This window comes from Aulonocara stuartgranti (genome assembly GCF_965226115.1).
Source record: "Aulonocara stuartgranti genome assembly, chromosome: 23".
Lineage (NCBI taxonomy): Eukaryota > Metazoa > Chordata > Actinopteri > Cichliformes > Cichlidae > Aulonocara > Aulonocara stuartgranti.
Genome location: NC_138958.1, coordinates 47,389,586 through 47,417,330, shown reverse-complemented (window position 1 = coordinate 47,417,330; position 27,745 = coordinate 47,389,586). Strand labels below are relative to the sequence as shown.

At 41.2% G+C, this 27,745-nt stretch overlaps 1 protein-coding gene across 1 annotated transcript in view; it reads right to left on the bottom strand.

Moving 5' to 3' along the window:
* Positions 1–27,745, bottom strand: part of LOC309701484 (NACHT, LRR and PYD domains-containing protein 12-like) — a 1,104,110-nt gene that overhangs the window by 690,781 nt on the left and 385,584 nt on the right. The gene's annotated exons all lie outside the window — the stretch shown is intronic.

Here is a 27,745-nt window from a genome sequence, read left to right as displayed (position 1 = left end):
CGAGCGCAGCGACAGGATTGTGTGTCAGAGACAGAATCTCAAAGATTTTTGTGACCCTGATGAAGACCCAATTCTGGACATTCAAACTGTGTTATTAATGTTTTTAACATCTACAGATCATTATCCAGATATTTAATACAAATAAGCATGTCTTATTTTTGTGTTTTATACATTTGAACTCACATCTCCTGTGTTTAGAAAACAGCAGAACTTTTGTAATTGGCCCAAAAAACGAACCATGTCTGTAAGCGCTGTTTTGAGCCTTTTAGCAAATCTTGCCCTAAACAGCCTGTTGCTGTTACAAAGCAGAGAAAACATAGTGGAGTCTAATTGTTGCACCGTGGAGCTCAGCTGAACTCAGTTCTGGGAGTTGAAATCAACAGAAAGTGTTTCATTTGACACTGAAACAGTTTCTTTTCCATCCATGAAGGAAGCTTTTGTATTTCACTCAGCAAAATATACAGTCTGGACTGCACAACATTTCAGACTGCATGTGATCTGTGCACAAAAACATCGAGCTTCATGGACACACGCAGGTCCTGCTCCACTTCCTGCTGTTGCCATGGCTTTGCTCTCGTCTTGCATTCAGTCTAATTACAGCTTCTTATTCAAACTCTGCACGTCACTAATTCCTGGTCTCTCCTTGTTGAATACTTTTTATCTTCAGCTGTCCTTGAAATCATTGAAAATCATACAGTTATGTCTATAAGACTTTGGACAGAAACAACTTTCTCTAACTTTGGTTCTGTAAATTACAACAATGAATTTGAAATGATACAACTCAGATGTAGTTTCAGCTTTAATTCAGTGGGTTGCATTAAAATGTGAGGAACTAAAGCATTTTTTAGAATTATCCTATGGAGCTCCGCAGGATGTGCTGTATCAAGCATGCACCGGGACGAAGGAAAGACGGGTGGACTTCCTGGTGGAGCTTGCAAGAGAGTTGGCTCGCTCTCATGTAGCTGGGAAGAAGGCAAGAAAAGAACAGTTGCTTCGGACACAACCCTCCACACCGAGCCCTGGAAAAAGAGCCATGTGTCAGGTCAAACACAAATGCAAGAACAATCATGCCACTGTGCGATGTGTTCACTGCTACAGATACACATGTGGTAAATGCAGACTACAGATACCATGGCAGTGCCAGGATTGTGAGTGATTGCTGAAAATGTTGAAATGTACTCACTCACTTTTTATTATTATTTGTAAATATGTGTACAAATGGTTGGTTTTTTGTACTGTTTTTATCAATAAATCTCAGCAACAAAGGAAATACACCCATGTGTGTTGATTTCTCCCTAAGATGGCAAACTGAAACACAAGTTTCCTTGTGGCTCAGGAAACTAACCACTCCAAGTTGGTGACTTTTGGAGATTTATTTTCCTGGATGATTGAGAATGCATCAAGACGAACACAAAAGGAAGTTCACCGCTTTTAGCAGCTCCCCCCCAGACAAACAAAGAGGCAGTTGGCAGTTAGAAATCAGCAATCATTCACACACCCCCACTCCCCTCCAGAATTCTCAGGTAACAACCTAATTTACATATGAATGACTAGCCAATTTAGCTTCCACTTGGCTGAAGCTAAAGCCTAGCTAAAAGCCTACCAGCCATTTGGCAACTCAGCCCATCACACGTCCACGTCTCTCCTTGTTTCGTCTTTTATTATGAAAGGGTTGTGTTTCCATGTTCAGTGTGTTTCATTTTGCTTCCCCTGTGGTGTCAGGTTCATTTGTGTCAGCTGTGTTTCCACTTCCCTCCTTTCTCTTCTGTGTGTTTAAGTCCGCTGTCTTCCTCTGGGCAGTGTTGGTGCGTTTTCCTCCGTTCACGTTATTCCGGGTTTCAGGTTATCTCCTGATTCTGTTTAGGTCCATGTTCATGTTCATGTTTTTTCATCAGAGTTTCTCGCATGCACCTCCTCGGATTCATGTTCATGTTTTTCTTGTCATAGTTGTCATAGTCATACCGAGTTATTCCCAGGATAGGTTTTAGTTTTAGTTTCCGCTCCTGTTTGCTGGGCCTTGTTTTGTGTTCGTGTTTTTCAACCTAATAAATGGTTTGTTTTTTGTTAAGATTCAGTTCCATCTCTCCCTTGTCTGCTTCCGGGTTCATATTGCAATCACATCAGCCACAGTGACAATAAACTTATTTTGATTTTTAACTTTCTTTAGTTTTTCAACAATATTATGTATATATAAACATTTTGCATCTTACAATATAAAGCCTGGATCCTGCACATATTGCACTTTGAACTTGAACTGTGTTGTCTGTTTATTGGAGATTGTACTACTTGAATTCATTATCCTGGTGATATAACACATTAATTCTCCATTTGGAATCAATATAGTATATAATACAGTATCTGTCTATCCATCTATATAGCTATTGAATTGAACTGGAGTGAATGGAAGAGAATTAAATAATGGATTTCATGTTCATGTTTATCTATGTTGTAACAGTGACGACTTGAGACATCTGTTTGGCACTATATGAAGAGAATTAAATAAAATTTAAATAAAAATGATATTAACTGTATTTATACATTTTATATTTTTGGATGAGACACTGTCAGTGTGCTGTTATATAACTCAGGTATTTTTAAGGCCTGACTGGTGGCATTGGTGCCCATTGCTTTACTGTGCTGTTGGATGTGTATGTGGGCTATCCCTTGTACTTGACATTTGATTGGGCATCACTGTGTTGCTATGGTATGATCCTGGTAGTTGTTGTTAATAAAACAATAACAAATTCAAATTCAAACATTGCTGCATTCTTCTGTCACTGAGGATTCCAAACCTGCACTCAGTCTCCTCATTACTTTGGTATTGAACAGACAAACTTTGGAGCTCCTGCAAACTTTATTCACAAACTGCAAATATTTTACACAAATCTGCGACTGACAACAAGCACAGAGACTTCAAACAATCACTGAAGTAAGGACTGAAAGATTTACTTTAAAACAATAATGATTAAGACCTTTTTCGTAAGGTTGTTTTCCCTTGATTGCCAGCTGTTACTGTTTTTATCTTCATATCTTTCATATTTGTCCACCTGAACAATGCTTTAATGATAAAGTTTGAGAAGTTTGATATGAATTTATCCAACTGACTTGAAACTGAAACTGACAACTGTCCTGTAATCTTACACAGAGAAACCAAATCCTGCGTCTTTGCCTTGACAGACGCCTAAAATGGCTCGAGCTGTGGTAAGTTACCCTTCACTGTGTCTGTTTCTAAACATTAAATCGTGTGAATTTTTAAAGAAAAATCCAACAACAACAATAATAATATGTAACAGAGCAAAACGTCAGATGACTTAAATGTTCCTCTGCAACACAAAGTCAAAGTCTGCCTCCTCCACAGGCAAAGGAGAAGCTCCCACGCTCACCCAGTGCAGACCGTTGTGCTCTGGACAATGAAGTTCCCGCTTTCATGTTCAGACCTATCAGCGCACCTGCATGTGAGCTCCTAAGTCCACCACCTGCTGATGCCAGCTTTCAGTCGAAGGACACAGACAAGATCATGCATCCAGATTTGAAAAACGATCGTTCATCCCTGGATGATGACGTGACATTTTTCATGTGTCCTACTGATGTTCCTCTGCCTCCGAGACCTCCACCCACTGCAGAGGTAGGTCTCTGCAGAAAGCGCAGATATTCTACTGCTTTTTCTGTGGAGGATGAAGAGGAACATTTGATGCCCAAACGCATGAGGCTGATGAGTTGGGATGTCTCTAAGTCTCCAGCTGCTGAGAAGGAGTATGTTTGCTTTACGTGTCCTGAAGACAAGAGGTCTGAGTTACCTCTCAGCTCCCTCCAAGGCCATCCACCATCACAGGTCAATAATAATGACACTGACCAGTGTACCATTCTGCTGCCTCCTGAAATCCCAGTACCTCCAAGTCCTGCCCCTGTTGGAGTTCTAGAAACTGTTGATTTTCCTTGTGTTGATAATTAAATACATGTTTGTGGTAATAAATACATTTTTGAGCAAATACACGTTGAGATGATTCGGTTGATTATGATGGTTATAATTATCCAAACAGTATTATTCCTAATAAGATCTTTACTTTTTCTACTTATTTTCTCCATGACCTATTTCGATGTCTATTTTGAAGATCCACTCATATCATGACAGTATGCTTATTCTCAGTAGAGTGTATAGCCACATGTGAACAAATAATAAATTAAAGTCACTCATTAACAACTTACCACATACGCCGGAGCTGAATTCAAGATGTAAGCAGACGTTTCACAGATATCTTGGTTGTCTTTCCATTTCCTACACTAACAGTATCCTGAGAATTGGCTTATAGAGCTGATATAAAGGTGAAATTTGATGACTTAATCGAAGCATCATCAGCTTAAATGCAAATGAATCCACTGTACTTGAGGTAACCTAACACTGACCATGAACGCCACAATCACTGTGCGCCAGTCCAACACAGTGCTTTACTGTGAACTCACCACAGTACTGCAAACTAAAGTGTTTATCTTCCAGTCCAATCCAATCCATCTTTATTGAGAAAGCACTTTAAAAAACCCAGGACAAAACCAAAGTGCTGTACAGTAAATGAGTTAAGAACAATAGAATAAAACATAACAGTAAAAAAATAAAACACACAATACATAAAAAATGTAAACAGCCCTATATTTCAAAACAAGATAAAACAGCAAAAATAAACTAAAAAACTCAAACTAAAAACCAACATCTTACAAGGTGTCAAAGGTCAGGGTGAAGAGATGAGTTTTCAGGAGTGATTTAAGAACAGGCAGAGAAGAAGCCTGTCTAATCTCTAAAGGCAGATCGTGTCACAGTTTCAGAGATGCTGCAGCAAAAGCACGATGTCCTCTAAGTTTACGCTCAGTCCTGGGAACATTCAGGAACAGCTGATCAGCTGACCTGAGACAGCGGGTGGGTTTATAAGACTGTGGCAGCTCAGAGAGTTAAGATGCAGCTAGGTCATGGAGAGCTTTAAGAGACATTAATACCAAAAAGCTGCTAACATGATGTTGTATTTTATTTACATGTCTGTTTTAGCACTTTAACATTTGCATCTGTCTAACTGGCTAACCATGCAAGACTATTGTAAGCATTGCTCTGTAATAGTGCGACATTTTGGACCCCAGGAGGTCCTTCTGTATCTGCACGATGTTTGACCTGCAGTCTTTATAGCCGCCTATGTATATTCTTTTAAACCTTTTTATTGTTTTTAAATGATAGTTACGGACCAAATGTTAAACTATATAGTTGAATATATAGTTAAAGTGTTTCTCTAGATACAGAGAAAGGTTTTACATCAAAAGGTCATCTGTCTGCATATAAAACAGAAGCTTTCATGCAGATGCACTTCCTGTTTAGAGACTTTGAGGTTTAGGTAGTGACGGGGGTGATTTACTGAGCGTGTAAGTTTTCCTCCTGTCAACACACTCTACAATGCCGCCCACATGCCACTCCTGTCCAGTCTTGAAAGCAAAACATGTATGTATAGTATAAAATGGTGAAATGCTGATTTCCATGTTTCAATTGAATCACTTGATTGTAATCAATTGATTGCAGAGACTTTTGTCAAGACCCTATAGAATCAGAAGTCCCGTGAACATGCACTAATAAAAGCTGCAGTTGTAATAGGGGATAAAGTGGTGTGCACAATGTGTGTTTGGATAAGATGTCAGTAATGCATTCACATTAAAATCACAGGGTTTCTTTCTTTTTCTTATTTTTCTTACATATCATGTAAAAAAAAACACTCCTGCAACATTTTTTCTCTGCCACAGATTTAGGAGAGGAAGAGTCCAGCATTTCAACACCTGTGCAAATGTTAGTTTATTTGATAGGTGCATCAGTAGTAATTATTTAAATTAGAGTTTTCAGCAGTGTTGTTGTATTTACAGCAAAGTGCCTGCAAAGTGTAAAAACTAATTAACTGATGATACTAGATCCTTAAAAGAGATAAACACCACTAGTCAAGTCATAATGGCTACTTACAAATACATAAGCACTCAACACAACCCACACAGTGATCTAATGCACAAAAACAAAGGAGACTTAAACTGGCTGAATCAATTACTGTAAAGAAAACATGGAGGAAGGCTTCCTGTGGTGTCTGGCTGCAGTATAGGTCATAAACCTGCCTCCTGCATTACAGCAGACAGGTCAGGGGTCAAATGAAAAGCAAAATGTTTACCTCAGATTAGGGATGCACCGATACCACTTTTTTGGAAATGAGTACGAGTACTTGCATTTCAGTACTCGCCGATACCGAGTACTTAATAAAAACATGATTTAAATTTACAGGTAACAGCTTTAGTCCTATAATTTAACAACAAACAAACAAGGGACTGGTTTGGAATTAAGAACATTTATTTAAAATGAAAAGCATGTTGTATGCAACATATTACAGAATAAATAATTATAAAAAAATTTAAACAGTGACAGTGCAACTCAAGTATTTTTCAGTTTATTTTAAACTCTGCCGCTTTGGACAACACAAGGGGCATTAATAAACATCTTTGCCATTTAGTGCACAATATGTGAATAAACTAACAACATCCACTGACATAGAACTGTGGCAGTCAGTGCAGCTGAGGTAGGTATTAACATCAAGTCTAAGATGACTCACTAAATGGAGAGAAACAGTGAGTGGCAGGGTTTTTTAAGAAAAGTAGCTTTTCTGCATCATCAGCAGTCAGACTGTTTCTGTTTTCATCTATAATGTGTGACACTGAGCTAAAAAGCCTTTCACTGTCCACACTGCTACATGGGGCTGAGAGCTATTTACAGGCTATTTTAGCCAAAGTGGGGAACCTGATTTTGTTGACACCCCAGTACTTCAGAGGACTGTCTTCACGAGGGCTTGGGGCCTCTCCGAGGTATGTGTCGAGCTCAATGGCAGCACCTGCTGCCAGCGGCAGCCTGGGCCTTGAGGAACAGTTTAGCAGGAGGTTCTGCAGCTTCTGCCCGACTCCCCTCTGCCTCACCTCTAGAAGCTCCTGCTTCAGGTGCAGCTTGGCCTCTGGAGCAGTGTTGGAGAAGAAGCGATCTTTATACCTGCACAAAATTCATAAATGTATTAATATGTGGAAAAATAGGACTGATGTCATGTAATACGTGCTCTTCCAGCGTGTCTGTACGTCCTGCTGCAGTCTCTTTATTGGCTGGTTGAGCGGTCCCTGAATGTCCTCGAGGCGGGAGTAGGCTAAGTCGGAATGTTTAAAATGCCCAACTATTTTCCGTCCCACTGCTGTAGCATCAGCTATGCTCCTCTGTGCTAATAAGCGTGGGTAAATAAGCGTGGGCAAACTCTTTGTACTCGTTGTCGTGTTGGGATTTTAGGTGCTTGATTAAATTACTTGTGTTAAATGCGCTACCTTTAGAGCCTCCTCTGGACAATTTTGATGAGCACAATTTGCAGTCCGCCTTTGTTTTCGTGTCTTCGTTCACTTTGAAATAGTTCCACACGGCTGACTTGTCTCGCCTCGCCTTCTCCCAGCTCTGAGATGCAGCCGGGGCCTGGGGGCGGGCACTCGGCGCCTGTGATTAACCCCTTACATGCCGCTCAAACATAGACAGGTCTCAGACCGTGGTATCAGTCCTCGGTATCGGGGAACTTTTCACGAGTACTTTAGAAAATGCGGTATCGAGGCCGATACCAGATACCGGTATCGGTACAACCCTACCTCAGATTAAATATTTCCCAAAGTAAATTGGACTGAACTGGCCAGTTAAATACACGAGGGGATACGAATAGAAAAAAAATATCTAAAAACAAAGAATGAAAACCAACTATTAATTTAATACTTAAGTCTGTGAAGGTTCTCAGTCATCCAGGTCATCGTAGTCTAAGGAGCTTGGAAGGAAAAGCGTCTGGACTTCTTGAGTTGCTTGAAGACGTTTCACCTCTCATCCGAGAAGCTTCTTCAGTTCTAAGGGTCAATGGTGGGGAGTCCCAGACTTAAAACCAGTGGGAGTTTCCCCCCAAAGAGGGACAAAGGACCCCTGATGATCCTCTACCTAATCACATGAGCCAAGGTGTGAAAGCGGATGTGGGTCCTAATCAGCCAGGGTTTCGGGTGAGCTCATTGTGAAACCTGGCCCCACCTTATCATGTGATTTCCTGAGGTCAGATGGCCCAGGATGTAAATGGTCTGAGATCCCTTCCCAGACACCTTAACGTCCAATGAAAACAACACATCATTTTCTCTCCAGTTACCCTCAGCAGTCCAACAGACCTCCAGCACCAGTTAAACTTTAACCAGAAATTGTTTATGGGACATGTGTCGTTATTTATGTTTGTGGAAATGTGCATTAAAATTAAAATAAAGATGCTGGTGTCTGACGTTACTGACTTCCCAATTGTGTGGCTTCTGGTGTGGCCTTCACAATTCAATTTTCAATTCAATTTTATTTTCTCAGCGACAAATCACAACAATATTATAAGGCAGACCCTACAATAATACATACAGAGAAAAAGCCCAACAATCATATGACTCCCTATGAGTGAGCAGTCTGGAGACAGTGGGAAGGAAAAACTCCCTTTTAACAGGAAGAAACCTCCAGCAGAACCAGGCTCAGGGAGGGGCGGGGCCATCTGCTGCGACTGGTTGGGATGAGAGAAGGAAGACAGGATAAAGACACGCTGTGGAAGAGAGACAGAGGTTAATAACAGGTATGATTCAATGCAGAGAGCTGCATTAACACACAGTGAGTAGGAAAGGTGACTGAAGAAGAAATACGCATTGCATCATGGGAATCCCTCAGCCACATACACCTGTTGCACTACACAACAAATGCAAGCATGTCAGTTTTATTCATTTTATGCTCATCTTCGTACAAATTTTAAAGGTAATGCAGTCAAAACTTTGTAAGTATCTGAGTGATTGGATGAAGCGGTTTGATGACGTAACACGCTATTTTAGTTTAAAATGCTTATAATGTTATGATAAATGGTAGTTTTGTTGTTACTTTTACAATATTATCCATCCTTCAGCTTCAGCGAACATGACATTTAGCAGTGTAATAATTCCTCTGTGATAAAGAAAAATTAGCTTGTTTTCTTTTTGTGTGGGAGCTCGCACAGTGTTTCAACTTTACAGCCTTTTAATATGAAAGTCCTGTCAGTACACTTCCTTTTTACATCATTTCACACTTGCCCCGTGAAGGGCAACAGTCTGACGTCTGCTTAGCCAGGAAAGCTTCAGCTTGTTTCTTTCCGCACATCTTCCTCTTCGCTGTCGGTGGCTCACAGACATGTTAACAAGCATGGACGTATCAAAACTTTGCTTGATTTTGCTGTTACCACTAGCTGTGTCCCATGATGCTGAAGGTAATACAAGGAAACTATTTTCATTATGCATTATTAATATTTTTAAATTTATAACCTCCTTGCTTTTAGTTTAAACTAAACACATTATTATGGGATTAAAAAGATGGTTTAACATTCACAAAATATAGAAACTAAAGTCCTCTCTGACACAGGCTGAATCTTGTATTTACCGTATTTTGCTGTCCCTGTTTACAGAGACTGTTGTGAAGACAGTCAGGAGAGAACACGATGTCACTCGGATTTGCAACAAGGAAAGTCAGACTACTATTGTTTTGATTATCTGTAAGATCAAAAGACAGAGGGACACAGGAGGAGAGTGTCATCTGCTGTATCGACACGGAGAGAACGTTACTCAGGAATGTGACCCCAGGTTCTCAATAACAAAAGAAAATCAGACTGCCTTTCTGGAGCTGACCAGTTTAACACCAGCTGATAGTGGGAACTACACCTGTGAGTGTACAAACACTGAAGGGACATATATTGTCCATATCAGTGTCACTGTGGAAGGTAAATGCATTTTGGTTTTTTTATCTGACACAGTTATTCAGCACTGTGTCAGCATTGTATTGACCTGCTTATGTGTTTTTTATTCTTGTAATTTGTTCATTTCTTTTCTTCTTATTTTCACTGACAGCAGTTTAAATACTCTCACTGACTCATTTATCAGGTACATCTTTGAACCGAGTTGGACCACCTTCAGCCATCAAACATGTCTTCATTTTTTGTGGCACAACAAGGCGCTAAAAACATTCCTCAAAGATTCTCAAGACATATTGAAATTACATCATCACACAGTTGCTGCAGATTCGTCAGCTGCTCTTACTTGAAGCAAACTTTCCGTTCCACCACATCCCAAAGGTGCTCTGCTGGATTGAGATCTGGTGACTGCGCAGGCCGTACATGATTTGAGCGCCGTGACATGGTGTGGTATCCTGCTGGAAGCAGCCATCAGACAATGGGTATTTTTTGGGCATAAAGACATGAATGTGGTCAGCAACAACCTTCAGGCAGGCTGTGGTGTTTAAATGATGCTCAGTGGTTACTACAGGGTCCAAAGTTTGCAAAGAAAATCCTTCACAGAGCATTACACCACCAGCAGTCTGAACTGTTAGAAATCAACTCATCGGGCAAGGCATCGTTTTTTTAGTCTTCTGTTGTCCAGACTTGCAAACTGTAGCCTCAGCTTGCTGTTGTTAGAGGACAGCAGTGATATCCAGTGTGGTCCGCTCTGCCTCAAGGTTTGATGTGTAAACAGCATTTTTACCCAGAGAATCACAGCTCACTGGATATTTTCTATTTTTCAGACCATTGTCTGTGAACAGAGATGATTGTGTGGGAAAATCCCAGCAGATCAGCAGTTTGTGAAGCACTGGGACCAGTAACATGTGCCATGTTGCTCTGTTTGAGCATTGATTTGCTGACATTTTATTATTTTATTAACCTTTATTTAACCAGGAAGATGAAGCTGACATGTGATTGACAAATGAAATGAACACTGAAATATTTGTGTTACACCCTGAACAAGTATACCTCATAAAGTGGCCAGTGAATGTATATAAGCAGTTGGACCAATTTCAGTTCATAGTAATATTCAGAAAAGATGCAAAAGAAGAAGAAGAAGACAAAAGAAAAGAGCACAGTGACAATATTTAAAGCTCTGTGGTTATAAAACTGGGGTTTCATTACTTCACTCAGAGTTTCAGTAGACGTAAACTGTGTTTGATTTGTGTTTTGATTTCCAGGAAATGAAAGTAAATGATTTTACTGACAAATGCATCTTTTCAATGATGTAGACACAAACGAGGCCCACACTTCAGCAGACAAATCTTTTTCCGTTTATCTGCCCGGTGTTGTGATCATCTTTATAACTGGAGTTATCGTGGGATTTATCTACTGGAGGAAAAGTAATGGGTGAGACTATTTTTGCTGCAGTAATTCAAAGATGATATAGATGTAGAGAAAGTAAAAGGAAACATCGCATTTCAATAAATGAGAATTCGCTGTATGTTAAACATCATGTCTAGAATGAACACTTTTTATCCTTCCAAAAATAATTATCATTATTAAGAGAGAAGATAATATAAATGTAGATGTTCTTACTTGATTTTTCTCTGTTTGAATGTGAATAGTGTTACACTAATGCTGACATCCTTTCTTATCAACGTGGCTGCTTAAGGTCAGGAACATCTGGAGTGTCTGTACCTGAAAATCCCAACGGTTTGGTGAGCAATTTATTGCTACGATCTACAGCAGCTAGTTAAAAGTTTGCAGAAATGTAGTTTTTACCATCAGGGCCTTATGAGCCTATACTGGTGTTTTTAAAAGTTATGTTTGACTTTATGACTTTCTGTGTCGTTTCTGGGATGCTTAGAACTCATATTGCACTGCTGGAAATAGTTTATTTTGATGATTAATTTTGCATTATAATATTTATTTTTGTTTTTCCTGCATTATATAAAAATTGGTGTATTTCAGAAATAAAACTATGAAGACACTCAAAATAAATTTCCTGTGGTGGGAAACTATTTTGTGCAACTATTTTGTATTTACAGTTTTGAGAGATAAGCCTCTTAAATTTCTCTAACTAGAAATATATGTTCAAAAACAAAAACGATTTTCAATTTTTTGGTAGTTTATTGCATTTTTTTGCAATTTATGTAATTACTGTGCACTTAATGCAGACATATTATTAGAATTTGGGCTATAATGGTTGTATTGATGTATATCAACTTGAAATGCTCCCAAAAATGGCACTACAGCATGTAAAAATATAATATGAGCTCTGGCAGACTTGGTAAAACATGTACATTTATGTTTTAGGATGTTACTTATATAGATAATTACAGATTATTGTTATAATACTATTAGTGCCAACTTCAGTGTCCTTTATTTTGTGAAGAAGCTCTTACAGAAATGAGCAGAAACATTAAATAATCCAGGCAACAGATGGAGAGATTTAAAGATCAATAGAGTGTGTGGGTAGACCGGGTTGAACTTGATTAATACCTAAAATATTTCACTTTTCTAAAGGATGACGATGAGCCAGATCAGCCCTATACAAACCTTCAGCAGCCATCGAGTGATTCCTACCAGACTCTCATCTCAGTGAACCATCAACACGACAACAAGACACGCTCAGCAAGAAGCACAGGAACTGTGGGAGTGGATAATAAAGCTCTATGAAACATTTTAAAGTATATAAAACTTTAGGTGACATACTAATATAATAATATTCATATATTATAATAAACGTCCATCTTTTCACACTGGATAGTTGTTTCCCAGTAATGGAGACCATTCAGTCATAATACTCCAACTCAGGCTCTCAGATTTAATACAATACAAACACAATAAACTGTGGCAAACATGACTCTTTGTATCAGACTAGTTTTGTTTTTGAACAAACATCTCATCATAATTTGAACACAATGTCCATCCAGATAAACAGAGAGATCAGTCTGGCTTAAACAATGTTGGTGGTTCACCTTCTACTGTCCTTCCACTTTTATGCACTTCTATTTTAGACATAGTAAAAGTTTCAGTGTAGACACAAGAGGTGAAATAAGGAGGGTGCAAGTCTTCCTGCTTTCACTATAGTCTACCTCACACTGTCAGCCACAGTTACTTCCTCACCAGCATGACTGCACGGAAACTCTGCTTTCTCCTGCTTCTGCTTGTGGTTTTTAGCAGTGAAGGTAAATATATATAATTAAAAAAGAAAAGCTGTAAAGCCAGGTGTTTAAGAAGAAAGCTTTAGTTAGGTTAGTGAAATAATATATGTGATTGATTTTCCCACAACAACAAATATATAGAAACTATAATCCCGATTTTGTTTCATTTTAACTGGAACAATTTATAGAGACTCTTGTGAAGACAATTGGAAAGAAACCCGATTCCACTCAAATATGCAGCAAAACAACTCTGAATATTACTGTGATGATACTGTGTGAGATCAGCACAGAGAGGAGCCGAGGAGAACAGTGTCGTCTGCTCTATCGTTACGACCGAGGCTTTATTCATGGCTGTGACTCCAGGTTCACACTGATCAAAGAAAATGAGACTGTGTTTCTCCACCTGCTCAACTTAACATCTGAAGACAGTGGGAACTACACCTGTGAGTGTGGATTTCGTGGTGGATTGTATGTTCTCCATCTCAGTGTGACTGTGAGAGGTAAAAACATTTTCTATTTATACCCACACCGCAGATTCAAGGTGGATGTTTGGAACTGCGTTAACACTTTCTTTTCTGTCATACATGGTTTGAGGTCGTCATTCCCGCCTGCAGCGGATTAATGAAAGGTTTCAGTCAGGAGATGAACATCTGGAATGTTTTTAAGCTCTTCTTCTGGCTAATTTGTTTAAAATTTCATTATAAAACTGCTCCAATCACAACTTTGGTGTTATTTCATCAGTGAAATGTTTGAATGATGCAATTGAAACTCTAATGTAATGAAAAGATAAAGATGTTTTCCACTTTAATATAACAGGCTAATGCAAATTTCGTGACTTTTCATGTTTTCAAAATGACGTTTTTTTGTGTGTGTGGCAACATTCAACAGACGATGGAGATTCTTCTGGCATGAAGTTCATGCCTACAGTTCCCATCATTTCTGCTGCTGCTTCACTCATCAGTGTGGCTGTGATAACCTGTGGTTACAGCCTGAGGAGAAATCCTCGCAGGTGAAAACTTTTACTGACGCACTTAAACTCATGAAATGACCCTTTGAAATCACTTGAGCACATTACTGCATACAGCAGCCACTGTGGTGTTCAAAGTATCTCATAGGTTCTTTTCAAACACCACACATTAGTTGTAGACATAGCTAGTCTTGTTTTTGAGGTATTTTTCACCCCATGACCTCTGATGTTTTTATCCTAACAGAGAAAACAGATCAGGTCTAACTAACTTAACAGGATCTGAAACTCGCCAGATGTTTGTGAGTTTTCCATAGTTCTGTTTTACACTTAATTGTGCCGAGGCTGCAGTGCATTATGTCTGTGTTTTAAGCTGCACTTTAATTAAATGTAAATGACAGTGTAAATTGTTGTTTAGGACAAAGAGGACCGCTACATGAGCCTTCATCGGCAAAACATCGATGTCTACCAAACTATCTCCTCCGGTCGCCTTCATCATGATGCTGAGGCCACTGCATGTCACAGTCATGTACAATAATAATCAGAGATGGAGTTTTTACCCTGACTACGTGATCTATAAAACTATGATGCTAGACATGCTATCTATAAAAGACACGGACATTTTAACTTGCCAGCATCATGTGTACTGTTAGTTTGTTTTGCACTGAAAAAAGAGAAAAATATTAACGTCCAGTAAAACTTGTAATTATGTTGTGAATGAATTGCCTTAATTCATGGTTTTAACACCATTTAATTTCTGTTTTTTATCTGGTTTTAACGTTGAAAATCCTCCACTTGGCTCTGTGGCCTCTGCCACCATTATGGTTTTTGCTATACTGGTCCACTTGATAGTCATATTTGATGATGATTTTACTTTATTTTGAGTCATTAGAATCAGAACGGGGGTCAGGAAAGAAGAAAAAAGATAAGCTGGGGAGAAAGTTAACAGAAGAAGAGGGAAAAATAGAGAAGAAGAGAAATAGATGGAGAGGAAGAGAGAAAAAATACTGAAAATCTATTTCATCATCTGCTGAAAAACACAAGGAAAAACCAACACAGTGGGGAACCCACAGCAACAACCAATAATATGCAGTAAGTAGGCTAGTAAGTAGTAGTAAATAATAGATATTAAATGTTACTGAGCAGTAAATGGGCCCAGAGGGCCGAGACCTGAGGGCACCCCACCCGCAGCACAGGCCCAACAGAGCCAGGGGGCCGGGCCCCACCGAGCAGCCGCCCAGAGTGAGCCACTAAACACAGAGAACCACTAATGCACTGTGGGTGGGGGCACCAGCTACTGGCAGGAAGTGTGGTGGGGGGAAATAATACGTGACTATTTTTATGTGGAGTGGAATTAAACTGCCATAGAATATGCTTGTGGTGGATTTGACTCAACACAAGCGTATTGTCAAAGTGTTCTTTGGCATGCATCGAGACAGTTTCTCAGATACTGAAGTGACTTGAGCAGAGCCAGTTAAAGCCTACTGTGCTTGAGTGGGCAGCTCAAGTTTCCACCTGGAAGGTTTAGTGAGACAAAGACAGGAAGTTAAAGCTGCTGACTAATAATCTGCAGGTTCCTGATTTGAGTCTCTGTTAAGAGGATGGTGTCTCTGAGATAATTGCTTTTGTGCATCGATAAATAAACAGGGAAATAAATGAATAGAAAAAAGCATCCGAGCGGATGTGCACCGACGGTGTGCCCACTGGTCTTAAAGTGCCTTTGCGCCCCTTACCATTTATGGAGGTCCCATTTGGGCACATTGGCATGGACCTATAGTGTACATGGATGTTGCTTTGTATTAGTTCTGGTATATTATACAACACAATAACATGATGCAGTGCTGCTGTGCACCATTTCTGCAAAGAGTGTGGTGCAAGCAAGGAAGATAAGATAACTCTTGCACAGTCATACCTAGTACAATAATACAACAAAATTGGAAACTGTCCCACCATAACACAATCATTTAGATACAATATTGGACTTTGTTTACATGTAACTGCACAAATAGAATTTAGAAATGTAATTATTGACAAGAGTGAACAACCACTTATAATGTAATCTACAGCTGTGACCAAACAGCTAGATAGAGAATCAGAAGTGTTGTTTTCTACAAAGTTTGCTGTCTCAGTGAGAGTCATATGTCATATCATTTCAAACAGTGGCGATCCAGAAATGTTGTACAAACGAGTAAGACTAACTATAGACTTTAGCCAAAGTTGTTAAGTTAGCTAAAGAGTTGGGATTGTGTGTAAGGCATAAATAAACCTAAAATGCAATGTTTTGGACGTTCTTTGGCACATTTCCCTACTGTAGGGGTCTCTGCAAGCATACGGGGCTCTGAGAGGGAACAAGATGACAACGAGGAATTCTACTGGAAATAGGGTTGCCAACTTCCTGAAAAATAAATAAGGGACACCTCGTGGCCAGGGCCAGGCGACCCAGTTCACCCTTCCCAGTGTGGTGAATTTTCTAGCTCTTTTTTTTAACCATTTGACTTGAAGTTGATTTAAGTAGATATGTTCTACTTAAATCCTATTCTATTCTTTGTGATATGAACACATGTGAAACAAATGATCATTTAGCCATTTTTTTGTAGCTCAAAATGACAACATTAACACAATAAAACAGGTCTCTTTCTTAAACAGAAGCCTGTCATGCTTAACTTTTGAGAATATAAGTAAATCTTTCTTTAAAAGAACTCTGTCCTGCTTAACTTAAAATAATAGAAAACAATAGAAAGAAAAATATTCTTGTAACAGTGCACATTTAGTGCATTTAGTACAATTGGCTTCAGCTGAGGTATTATTTCAGCTTTTCTAATCAGCTGCTCCTGTTTGTAAACCCGCCTGTTCCCATGATTACGCATCTTAACTCATCATCATTATTCATCTATGTATTACTTTTATGTATTAGTCATCTATTTGTTGTAATCATCTATCCTTGCAGTTGTTTCTTACACAAAATAAGTTATATTATCACACTTCTGGCCACATAGCGCTGATATTCACTGCACATGCCCATATTAACGTTTTCCAGCCAGGTGTTTTCCTTTTCCCCTTCTTCCCTTTCTCTGAGGGGAACAAACATTGCTGCTCTAATGCTGGGCTCACACTGTGCGGTTTTAGGCCCATTTTGAGCCGATTTTTGAGTCGTGCGACCGTTTTGGTGATCGGACCGTTTTTTGGCCTTCGTCGTGCGTCGTGTAGTATACGTGGGGTAACGAGAAGCGATTAACACCTCGAGCAGCTCCCGATGATCAATCGCTCGTGAGCCGCTCACACTGCTCACGCGCAAACACGTAAACGTTGGTGAAAAAGACGGCGCAGCACGGCTGTGCAGCGTGTGATCTGGACACAAGCGATGGAGGCACAACTTGTAGAACTTTGGAAAGCTCATCCGAGCCTTTTCGATGTGGCATCACAAAATTATCACGACCACAACAACCGTGAAAATAGTTGGATTTACACTGCTGCTCAATCACAGCTGCCTGATCAATGTTTTTCATTAGCAATTTAGCAAAGTTGATGGTAGTGGTGTGTCTGTGTGAGTGAAAGACAGAGAGCGACAGATTTTCTGCTATAACCTTCATGTTATGGAGGCACAGTGTGAGCACTCAGGTCGCATCAGAGCATCGGGCGGTATAGTGTGAGACCTGCATCGTGACCTACCAACTTCTAACCCCTGCGAGTCAATCGTGCAGTTTGAGCAGGAGCTGAATAACGTGACTGAAAAAAAAAATCGCACACTGTTTGCCCAGCATAAAGCTGGGCAAACAGTGTGCGATAAGTGTGCTGTCAGCTCATTGGTCACAAAGCAGGAGAGGGGCTGGGAATTATGTTTTCAAACAAAGTGTTAATTCCATTAAAAGTTATAGACTACTTTTGAGTCTCACTGTATTACGGGACAAAGTGCGTCCCTTATTAGCTCAATACGGGACGTGTACTTTTGTTTCTAAATACGGGACGATTCCGTATTTTAAGGGACGGTTGGCAACCCTAACTGGAAACAGTCGATCATGTCTGTTAAAGCTGAATTCAGGGCAAACTAAGCTAAATTAGTGTTTTTAGCTAACAGCTACAATAAGCATAAAAGTTACTGTTGGGCTGTTATTTGTTAACAGGGGCGATTTTAGCCCATTTTGGGCTGCAGCAGCATAAAATCCTCAGCAGGCTGGGTAAGCTTGCGTGAGCTCTCTGTGGAGGCTGTTGCAGCTGAGATGGCTCACCCGAGCGGTGCAAACTTAGTTACCTTCAAGGCTCCAGAGTCAGCTGAGGTCAGCAGCTCAGCCTCTGGGGAGGTTACAATCCCTGGAACAGCCAGGTCTCTACAACCAGAAACAGTCTTTGCATGTGCAGCTTCAGAACAAGACTTGAAGTTCCAGTTAGTGTCCGATGTCCCAGAAACACTCAGGTGCTCACTGAGCAATCTCTTGAGGCCAACACTCAGAAAATCAAACAGTCTTTGAGCCTTTGTGGGAACATTTATCGTCTGTGCTGGAAAGGTGGAAACATCTGGGAGATGCAGCCTTAACACACTGGGCTTCACAAGTCCTTGGAGGCAGCTCACTAAACTCAGGGATGCAGACAAAATCAGCACTTGCAGGAACACAATGTGCCCTCTCACAATGAGCTTGGAAGCATAAACTGAGTTTTCCTCACTGACTGTTTCAGACAGGATTGTGGGAGCAACACAAAAAGCAGCTTCAGCTGGAAACACACAGTTTAGTGTCTTTGCTGCTCGCTTTAAGTCACAATAAACAGGAAACTCATTGTGTCTCATGTCAGAATCACTCATATACAGGAGAGGAAGAGGCGGAGCTTATTTCCTGCAGGGAGAGGTTAGCAGTCTGTGTCTTTCTCATTTCTGACTCCTAAAGAGCTGAAAAACACAGGCTGTTATTGGCTGGCTGACACTGGGATTAATGTCCTTGAAGCCAGCAGTCTTTAATGTCCAGGTTCAGAACGGGCAGGTGAAAAACAGTCCTTTATGTCCTCTGATGTTCAATAAACTGTCCTGATTACTGAGGGAGCAGAGAAAGTGTCTCCATCACTCACCACAGCTGGATGCTCTGAAATCCTGGAATCCAGCTGTGGAGAGGAGCGCCGGCGGCGTGGACGCAGTTTAGTAATCAGGGAACGGGAGACAGGAGGGAAACACAGCTGGGACCAATTACACACACGAGACAGGAAACAGTAACACAGGACTGTCAAAGTAAAACAGGAAATATAACACAGAGTCCAAAGTAAGGAGACGTGGGACACAGTGAAGACACAGAAACAGAAACCAGAACTATAATCACAAAACAAACTCAGAAACATAAAGAGTGAATCAGCTGATTCAGTGTTTGTGACAAAAACATGGATCCTGGTTAATAACTTTTATTTGTTTGTTTCTGTATTATTTTGTGTATCGTTCTTATGAGCTGTTGTTTTGTCAGTGAAATATTATTTCATTGTTTTAAGCTTTTTGTTGACTTTGAAGTGCTTAAGTTGATATTTTTGAACATTTAATTTGTTCAATTATTGTCGAGTCGATAAAACTGTCAAACGCACAGCTGCTTCCAGCATGGCCGGAGGAGAGGTGGCCGAGCAGACGCACAACACACACAGCTCACAGGTTTGCATTTCTAGATATTGCAGATGTTGCAGAAATTGAGAGTAAAGAACTCAGAGATCCAGCGCTGTCTCCTGCCCCTTATTTATACACCACAACACAACGACAGGCGTAACTCACACAAACGGGTAACATGAGGCTCAGATGCTTTGGACGTGTTCACATATACTGGACACAGAATGATGAAGATGGAGCTGCAGGAAGGAGGAAAAGAGGAAAAACACAGAAAAGATGTGGTGAAAAAGGACACGACAGCTTCTGTTTGTTAGTTTGGTTTTTCTTTATTTGGTAAAGATTCAGAAATAAAGAGAAGATCACATGTTTGAATATTATATTAACGTTCTGTAATTACAACAAGTTGTAAAATCTTTCCAGAGTGAGACAGAGACTGTGCAGAGACTGTAGAAGGACAGAGCAGCAGCAGAGCAGTCCAGATACACTGATGATCCTCTGTCAGATCCAGAGGGACACACAGGGCTGATGCTGGACTCTACATTGTGTCTGACAGTGGAGCTGTTCTCAGAGCAGTTCACTCTGCAGCACTGACAGTCATCTGCACTTCATTCCTCTGTCAGTCACTGCTGGATGAAGCTCTCCTCTCCACCTCCCAGTAACATGGCCCAGTCAGAGCGTCTCTACACACAAGCTGCTGCTGCTTCAACCTCTCTGGATCATCAGGACACAGCTGCTCCTCTCTCAGCACACACACCGTCCTGTTTAATGCCATGGTTGCCACCTGCAGAGAGAAGGAGGAAGAGCAGAGGAGATAAACGAGTGTTTCCAGAGACTCTTCATCAGCTGTCAGTCAGTGATGCAGCACATCCAGTATAAAGAGCAGCAGGGACGTCAGTGCTGGGACTGTACTAGGACTCATTGTTGCTTCACTTTTTCTAATCTTTGGATTTTTATTGAAGTTGCTGAAAATGTTTTTCCCTCCTAGTTTGAGTTTGGACTTTCATTCATTAGAAGAACCTTGGTGTGTCCACTCTGAGCTCTGTAGGAACCCCAACAACAAGCCCAACAATCCAGATGGACGGTTCCAGCTGTTAACTGGAGGAATTCCATCCAAACATCTGCTCTCACTAAATTCTTCCTCACCTACAGACTGTGTTCTTCACTGCTTTAAACTTGGAAATCAATGCAGTCATTGGTCTGCGTGCTGCTTTGTTCAGAGAGCTGATTGGCTGTTGACAGTGTTTGATCAGAGCGTGTCAGCCGTTACTATGGTGACCATAAAGGTGAGAAACAGGAAGTGTTTGTGTCCAATCCTGAAGCCTGTCACCGTTCTCCTCTCACAGCTTCACTGAGAAGCTGCAGCTTTACAGGAAACACTGGATCTTTGTTTCATACTGACTGTGTTTAGTACAATACTGCTGACAGCACCACCCACTCACTCCATCACTCTACTGACCTCAGAGTCTCCAGTCTGTAGTCTGGACTCTCCTGAAGATCAGACAGCTGCTTCACATCTGGATCCTTCAGGTTGTTTCCACACAGCTCCAGCTGTCTCAGATGGGAGGGGTTGGACTTCAGTGCTGCTGCCAGATAATCACAGCTGATCTCTGACAAACCACAATTACACAATCTGTATAAAGAATGAAAGATGTAAGTTTATTAGACAAAGTGCTTGAAATCATTCAGTGTTTCATCATCTGTTCAGAGCTGAAGAAGGTTCAGAATGTAGAAGTTTAGAAAATGGAAACTCCAAACAGCTGAAGCCAACAGGAAGCAGCTTCAAACAGGAAACTGTGCAGAGTTTCAGACTATATGTCCTGATGCAGCCAGTTGGATTTTGGAGATTTGAATCTCTGTTCTGTGACTAAGTCCTTGAATCATTTCTTCCAGTTGGTCCAACAAGACAGACTAAGTATTGGACATGTGTTGTGGCTCCATCAGGGGAGCTTCTAAATGTGATGTGATGGCCCCTCTGGGTCTGTCAGGTCACAGCACTGAAGAGAGCTCAAACTGGGCACACAGTTGTTCCAGTCTGGACCAAAGACTCTATACTGGGACTGAGGGACTGCTTTGACTGCACCCACTGGGACTTTTGAAAGGCTCATGTTCTCACTTAGATCATCGATTTCTACTGACATTTCTTTCTGGGAAAAATGGGGATTACTTTGGAAACAGGAAGTATTTTCCCCAATAAGCAGCCCTGGATTAGTAAATCACTCCAACATGTTCTCAGGCAGAAGAAGCTGTCTTGTTATGAGGGAGAGAAGAAAAAGATTGAGGCACAGAAACCTGTTGAAAGAGAGATAAAGCAGCTAAAATCAGGTGTAAAAGTAAAGCAGAGGATGAGCTGAATAAAGGACACTCAAGGCTGGCTTGGAAAGGAATGAAGTCCATGGTGGGGATGCAGAACAAGGAGCAAAGATGAATGTGATGCTGAATCAGCAGAAGACTTGGACTCATTTGATTCCAGCTTTGATATCATTGATTTCAATGAAGAGCTTTGTGATTGTAGCAAAGGGCTGGTAGCTCTGAGAGTCCCACTGATGAGGTGTTTGTGTGGAAATCTCTTAGTGGGACCAAAGAGAGAAAAAGCCCTGGTCCTGATGCTGTGGGAGGGAAATGATTGAAGTGTGCTGTGAGGAACTGACTGGGAGATTTTCACACATTTTCCAGTCCTCCTGGGAACAACAGGAAGTTCCCAGCATATGGAAACAAAGGTTAAGTGTCCTATGGCACTCAGTGATGATGGTGCTGTGGCCCCACCACCTCCACCTCTTTGTAAAGGAACTAACTGTAATCTGAAGCTTCAAATGGAACTAAGACTTCCTCCACTAGGTGGCAGTGTCTGATGAGAAAGTGTTAGTGGAGCTGGCCTGGAGTCAGAAACAGGAAGATGCAGGATTTGGGCTGAAATGGGCAAAAGTGGTTAGCACTAGTGCCTTAGAGCAAGAAGGTTGTAGGTTGAAGCTTGTTGGTCAGCTGGGCCTTTCTGTGGAGGTTGGATGTTCTCCCACAGTCCAATGAAATGCTGCTTAGGTTCATTGGTGCTTCTACATTGGCTGTAGGTGTGGATGTGAGGGAGTGCTTCTCTGTCTCTCTGTTGGCCCTGTGATGGACTGCTCACCTGTGCAGGTGGACCACGCCTCTTGCCCTATGACAGCTAGGGCACAGGCTGCAGCCCTGTGAGCCTAAGCTGAATAAACAGTTAGCAAAAATGATCCATAGATGGCCTGAAATCCCCCAGTTAGCAGTTTGGTAGATAGCTATGACATGCTAATCCCATCCAGCAGCTGTATTCTACCTGTAAGCTGATCCCTGCTGAGCCAAAGCACTTTTTCATATACAAATTACAACCTTTAATAGAAACCTATTGGTCAGCATCTTATTAGCCTGCTGTTAGCTTCATTCCACAGAAAACTGAGAGAAACTAACAGAGTTGATAAAGAATAAAGAGAAATGTGCTGATTTAAAGCCTTTGAAGTGCTTCAGATGATCTCTGTCCACTTCTGTCCACTCATTCATTCATGTAAGCTTTCTAATGCAGCTTTGATCTTCACAGTCTGCTTGATGAAACTCATTCTAACCCTGAATGTCAGAGTGTTCCTCCTTCTCTTTCCCATCATTCATGCTGGCAGTGGAGGAGATTTGGATGTTGGACTGTGTTTTGGATGATGTGTGTATGTTTGTGTTGGACTGCTGTCTGTAAAGCAAACGCACATTTTGCTTTGGATTTCAGTGTCACACAGACTTTAAGGTGCAATGAAGAGTTTGAGAGTTTCACAGTGAATTTTCCAGTGGAGGATTTTTCTTCTTCTTTGAAGGTTTGAAATGTGAACATTGTTCTGCTGCAGTCAATGGACTAAACCAGAGAAGAAGAAAACAGACTTTACCATGAAGATCCTCAGTGTGGATCAGTATAATATCAGCCTGATGTCTGCAGTTTAGTGTCAGCACAACTTTCACATCATATTCATCTCAGCACAACTAAAACATGCTGACTGACCTCAGAGTTTCAAGTTTACATCCTGGACTCTCCAGGAAACCACACAGATGCTTCACTCCTGGATCCTGCAGCTTGTTGTTGATGCTCAGGTCCAGCTGTCTCAGATGGGAGGGGTTGGACTTCAGTGCTGCTGCCAGATAATCACAGCTGATCTTTGACAAACCACACCAGCTCAATCTGTATAAAGAATGAAAGATGTAAGTTTATTAGACAAAGAGCTTGAAATCATTCAGTGTTTCATCATCTGTTCAGAGCTGAAGAAGGTTCAGAATGTAGAAGTTTAGAAAATGGAAACTCCAAACAGCTGAAGCCAACAGGAAGCAGCTTCAAACAAACACAACAAGAGAAAAAACTCTGAATGTTTCACATTAAAGTCGTACATTTCTCATAAAAACAGGACAAAGACTTGAAAAAGTCGTGTTTTTCCTTCCAGGAACCACATGGCTTCACTTTTAAAGGTGAAGTGTGACAGAAATGGACATATTTGAAGTCCAACACCTTTTTCCAGTCACATTATTAAAACTTCTATAATACTTGTAAAACATAAAGCTGCTACTTCATTCTGAGACTTATTTTTAGAACGTAACTCGATAAACGAGCGACCGCAGTAATGTATTGTGTTTATTTTGAAAACTCTCAACAGGATCTTCAGATTTATTTTGAAAGCTTTATCTGGAAAACACAAACACATAAGCAGGAAACAAAGAGCGTGATATGAAACGATAGACGTTTTCATATGGTCATCATATATACATCGTTCTATTGAACAGCCCCAGCTCCTGCTGTCAGTCTCTGTAAATCTGCTCTGAAAACACATTTGTATTCACTGGCTTTTAATACAGCATGAGAGTTATTTGATATTTGATGTGTGATATTAATATTAGGAGTTATTTTAATAGTTATTTTGGATTCTTGTACAGCACTGTGGTCAACGCTGCTGCTGTAATTAATGTGCTATAAACACATAAACAATCTGCAGTAAAACATCCAAAACTAAAGATGTGATCGCTGCCTTTAGAAAATGTGCTGATGCACAAGATATCAGCTCCATTAAGGTGGAATGTGGCCGTGTTAGAAACATGTTGGAAGAAGTTTGAAGCTGAAACTGTGAAGCTGAGAGTGAAAGAGCTCCAGCGTCTGTCACAGGAAACTTTCTTATTTCCACACTGATGAAAGCATCAAGCTTTGATTTCCTGCTGCTTTTATTGAGTCACACTGTGAAACTGAGCCACAGCTGAACCAGCATCCCTGTACAGCAGACACTTACAGCGCTTGGCTGCTTCCATTGGACCCTCTGCACAGAGCTTCAGTTTCCTCTTCTGGTCCCAAAGTGCAGAACAACAAGGTTTCAAACAGCTTCGTTCCAGCAGCATCAGCCACAGACATGCAGAGAGAATCCTTTGGTTGTGTTGTGTGTTTGCATATCTGCTGTGTTGCTTTGTGAGGATGGATCATCTCCTGCAGCTCCAGATAAACAAGCTGGACCTGAACCTGGTAGCTTCACTTAGAAGACACTTGTGACGGGAACGTGTGAGAAGTTTTGTGCAGACAAGTGTGGATTTAGAGTGTGGGACGAGCTCTCCACAGTCTTTGTGGAGATCCACATTCTGCATACTGCCTGTGAGAAGCTGCAGACATTTGTCCTCCAAATCCACTGAGCAGCTGCTCGTGGTGGTATTAGCTTCATGTGTGCGTGTTAGCATGAAGCCTCGGTCACACTCTGCTGTGGACACGGTCACGGACAGCTGGACGCCTGATGGACGAGTCGTCCTTCCTGTTAAACTTCTTTGAGCATGAGAAGAGCATAAGAAGCTCAGTGGACACTGTTCAGTGTTTTAACTCTCGCTTTCACTTCAGCTTCACCAACAACAGCACAAGCAGAGCAGCCCACTGCCTGCATGGCTGGGACAGCGCCCCCTGGTGACTGTAAACCACTACAACATGTAGACGGCCGTCTGCAGGCTGGATGTAGCACCACCGCAGAGACGTGCTGCAGCTCTGTTTAGTTACCCAGCTGACAGCAGAGGCTGTAGTTTACTGTTACCAACATGGAAAACTGAAGCTTCACCAGCTGGAGCTACAGAGCTGGAGAACAAAGGAGACTGAGAGGCCAGAAAGATGTGGGAGGAAACATCAAGAGCCTGTTTGAAAGGAGACACATGTGGATGCTGTGCCGGTCTGTGGTCTGTCAGAAGTCAGCTGAGTCACACTGCAAGAAGCTGCAGAATCTCAGAGGAGGAGATTTGGAAGTGTTTGTGGGACAAACTGGACTCAAAGAAAGAAGATGTTTGTGAAGTCTTTGGTGGAGGTGAGCAGTGTGAAGCAGAACACATGCAGATGAATCAGGAGGGAACAAACTGAGTGGGCGGAGCTGTCTGAGCCCCGCCCACACAGACACAGCTTCTCTCTGGAACTAAACGTCTGCTTCATCTCTGCCTCTTTTCTTCATCCTCCACCTCTCTTTTCTCTTCTTCAGTGTTCTGCAGCCACGGAGCCTCACAGCTGTTAGCACGCCCATACCTGAGCAGCTAGCATTACCCAGCATGCCGTGCAGCAGTGTTAGTTTGTAAATGTGCAAGAATTCCTGCTCCAAACTGTTTCACAGAGTGCTGTGTGCCGTGAAATCTGCTTCATGTGTTTCTGTTTGATCCTCAGTGACTTTGACACAAAGGCCTCTGCTGTGATGATCACACCTCTGATCAAGTCTCACAGTGTCACAACTGATAAATGATCAGAGTTAGAATATTTCTGACTGTCTGCTGTGTGCCGTGACCTTTGACCTGCTAAAGACAGTCAGCTGTGGATTATTCATTGTTGTGTCTGATACTTAGAACTGTGAGGAAGAAGCTACACAGTTAATCAGGGTCCCCTCTCTCTGAATCAGGAAAGGTGGGCAGGCCGCGTGTGGGCCGCGGGCCATACGTTGAGTATCACTGTTTGAAATGTGAACATTGTTCTGCTGCAGTCAATGGACTAAACCAGAGAAGAAGAAAACAGACTTTACCATGAAGATCCTCAGTGTGGATCAGTATAATATCAGCCTGATGTCTGCAGTTTAGTGTCAGCACAACTTTCACATCATATTCATCTCAGCACAACTAAAACATGCTGACTGACCTCAGAGTTTCAAGTTTACATCCTGGACTCTCCAGGAAACCACACAGATGCTTCACTCCTGGATCCTGCAGCTTGTTGTTTTTGTACAGGTCCAGCTCTCTCAGATGGGAGGGGTTGGACTTCAGTGCTGCTGCCAGATAATCACAGCTGATCTCTGACAAACCACAGAAACTCAATCTGTATAAAGAATGAAAGATGTAAGTTTATTAGACAAAGTGCTTGAAATCATTCAGTGTTTCATCATCTGTTCAGAGCTGAAGAAGGTTCAGAATGTAGAAGTTTAGAAAATGGAAACTCCAAACAGCTGAAGCCAACAGGAAGCAGCTTCAAACAAACACAACAAGAGAAAAAACTCTGAATGTTTCACATTAAAGTCGTACATTTCTCATAAAAACAGGACAAAGACTTGAAAAAGTCGTGTTTTTCCTTCCAGGAACCACATGGCTTCACTTTTAAAGGTGAAGTGTGACAGAAATGGACATATTTGAAGTCCAACACCTTTTTCCAGTCACATTATTAAAGCAGACAAACTACAAGCTCATTTTCATTCCAACAAGTCATCTTCTGACCTGGACTAACAACACTGGTCTCTATGTGCAGCTGGCTGTGAGACCAGTGCTCAGGGAGCGTCTACAAAGTGCAACACTGAAAGAACATCACACACTCATTTGCTTCCAGCACTTTCACACAAACATCTACTGTCATTATTGTCACCAAACTCTGTGGATCCTTTATTGCAAATTCAAATGGGATCAAATGGTCAGACAAAAGAGGGTTATGAGGAAATATGATGAAATGTTGTGTATTAGCAGCAACTTATTGAATCTTTTTCCTCAGAAACCAAACAAAATGATTGACAAACATGTTTTTACAAACTCAGTGTTGGACTTGGATCAGCAGGATAAGCTGATGTTTAAAGGCATTTGAGTCTCGCTGTATGAGAGTCCAGTTCTTACTCAATATTTATGGATGATGTTCTTTCAGTGTTGCACTTTGTAGACGCTCCCTGAGCCTCACAGCCAGCTGCACATGGACCAGCTGACATTACCCAGCATTAGAGGCGGCTGTAAAAAATTCATGTTCCCATTTAAATGGTTTTAA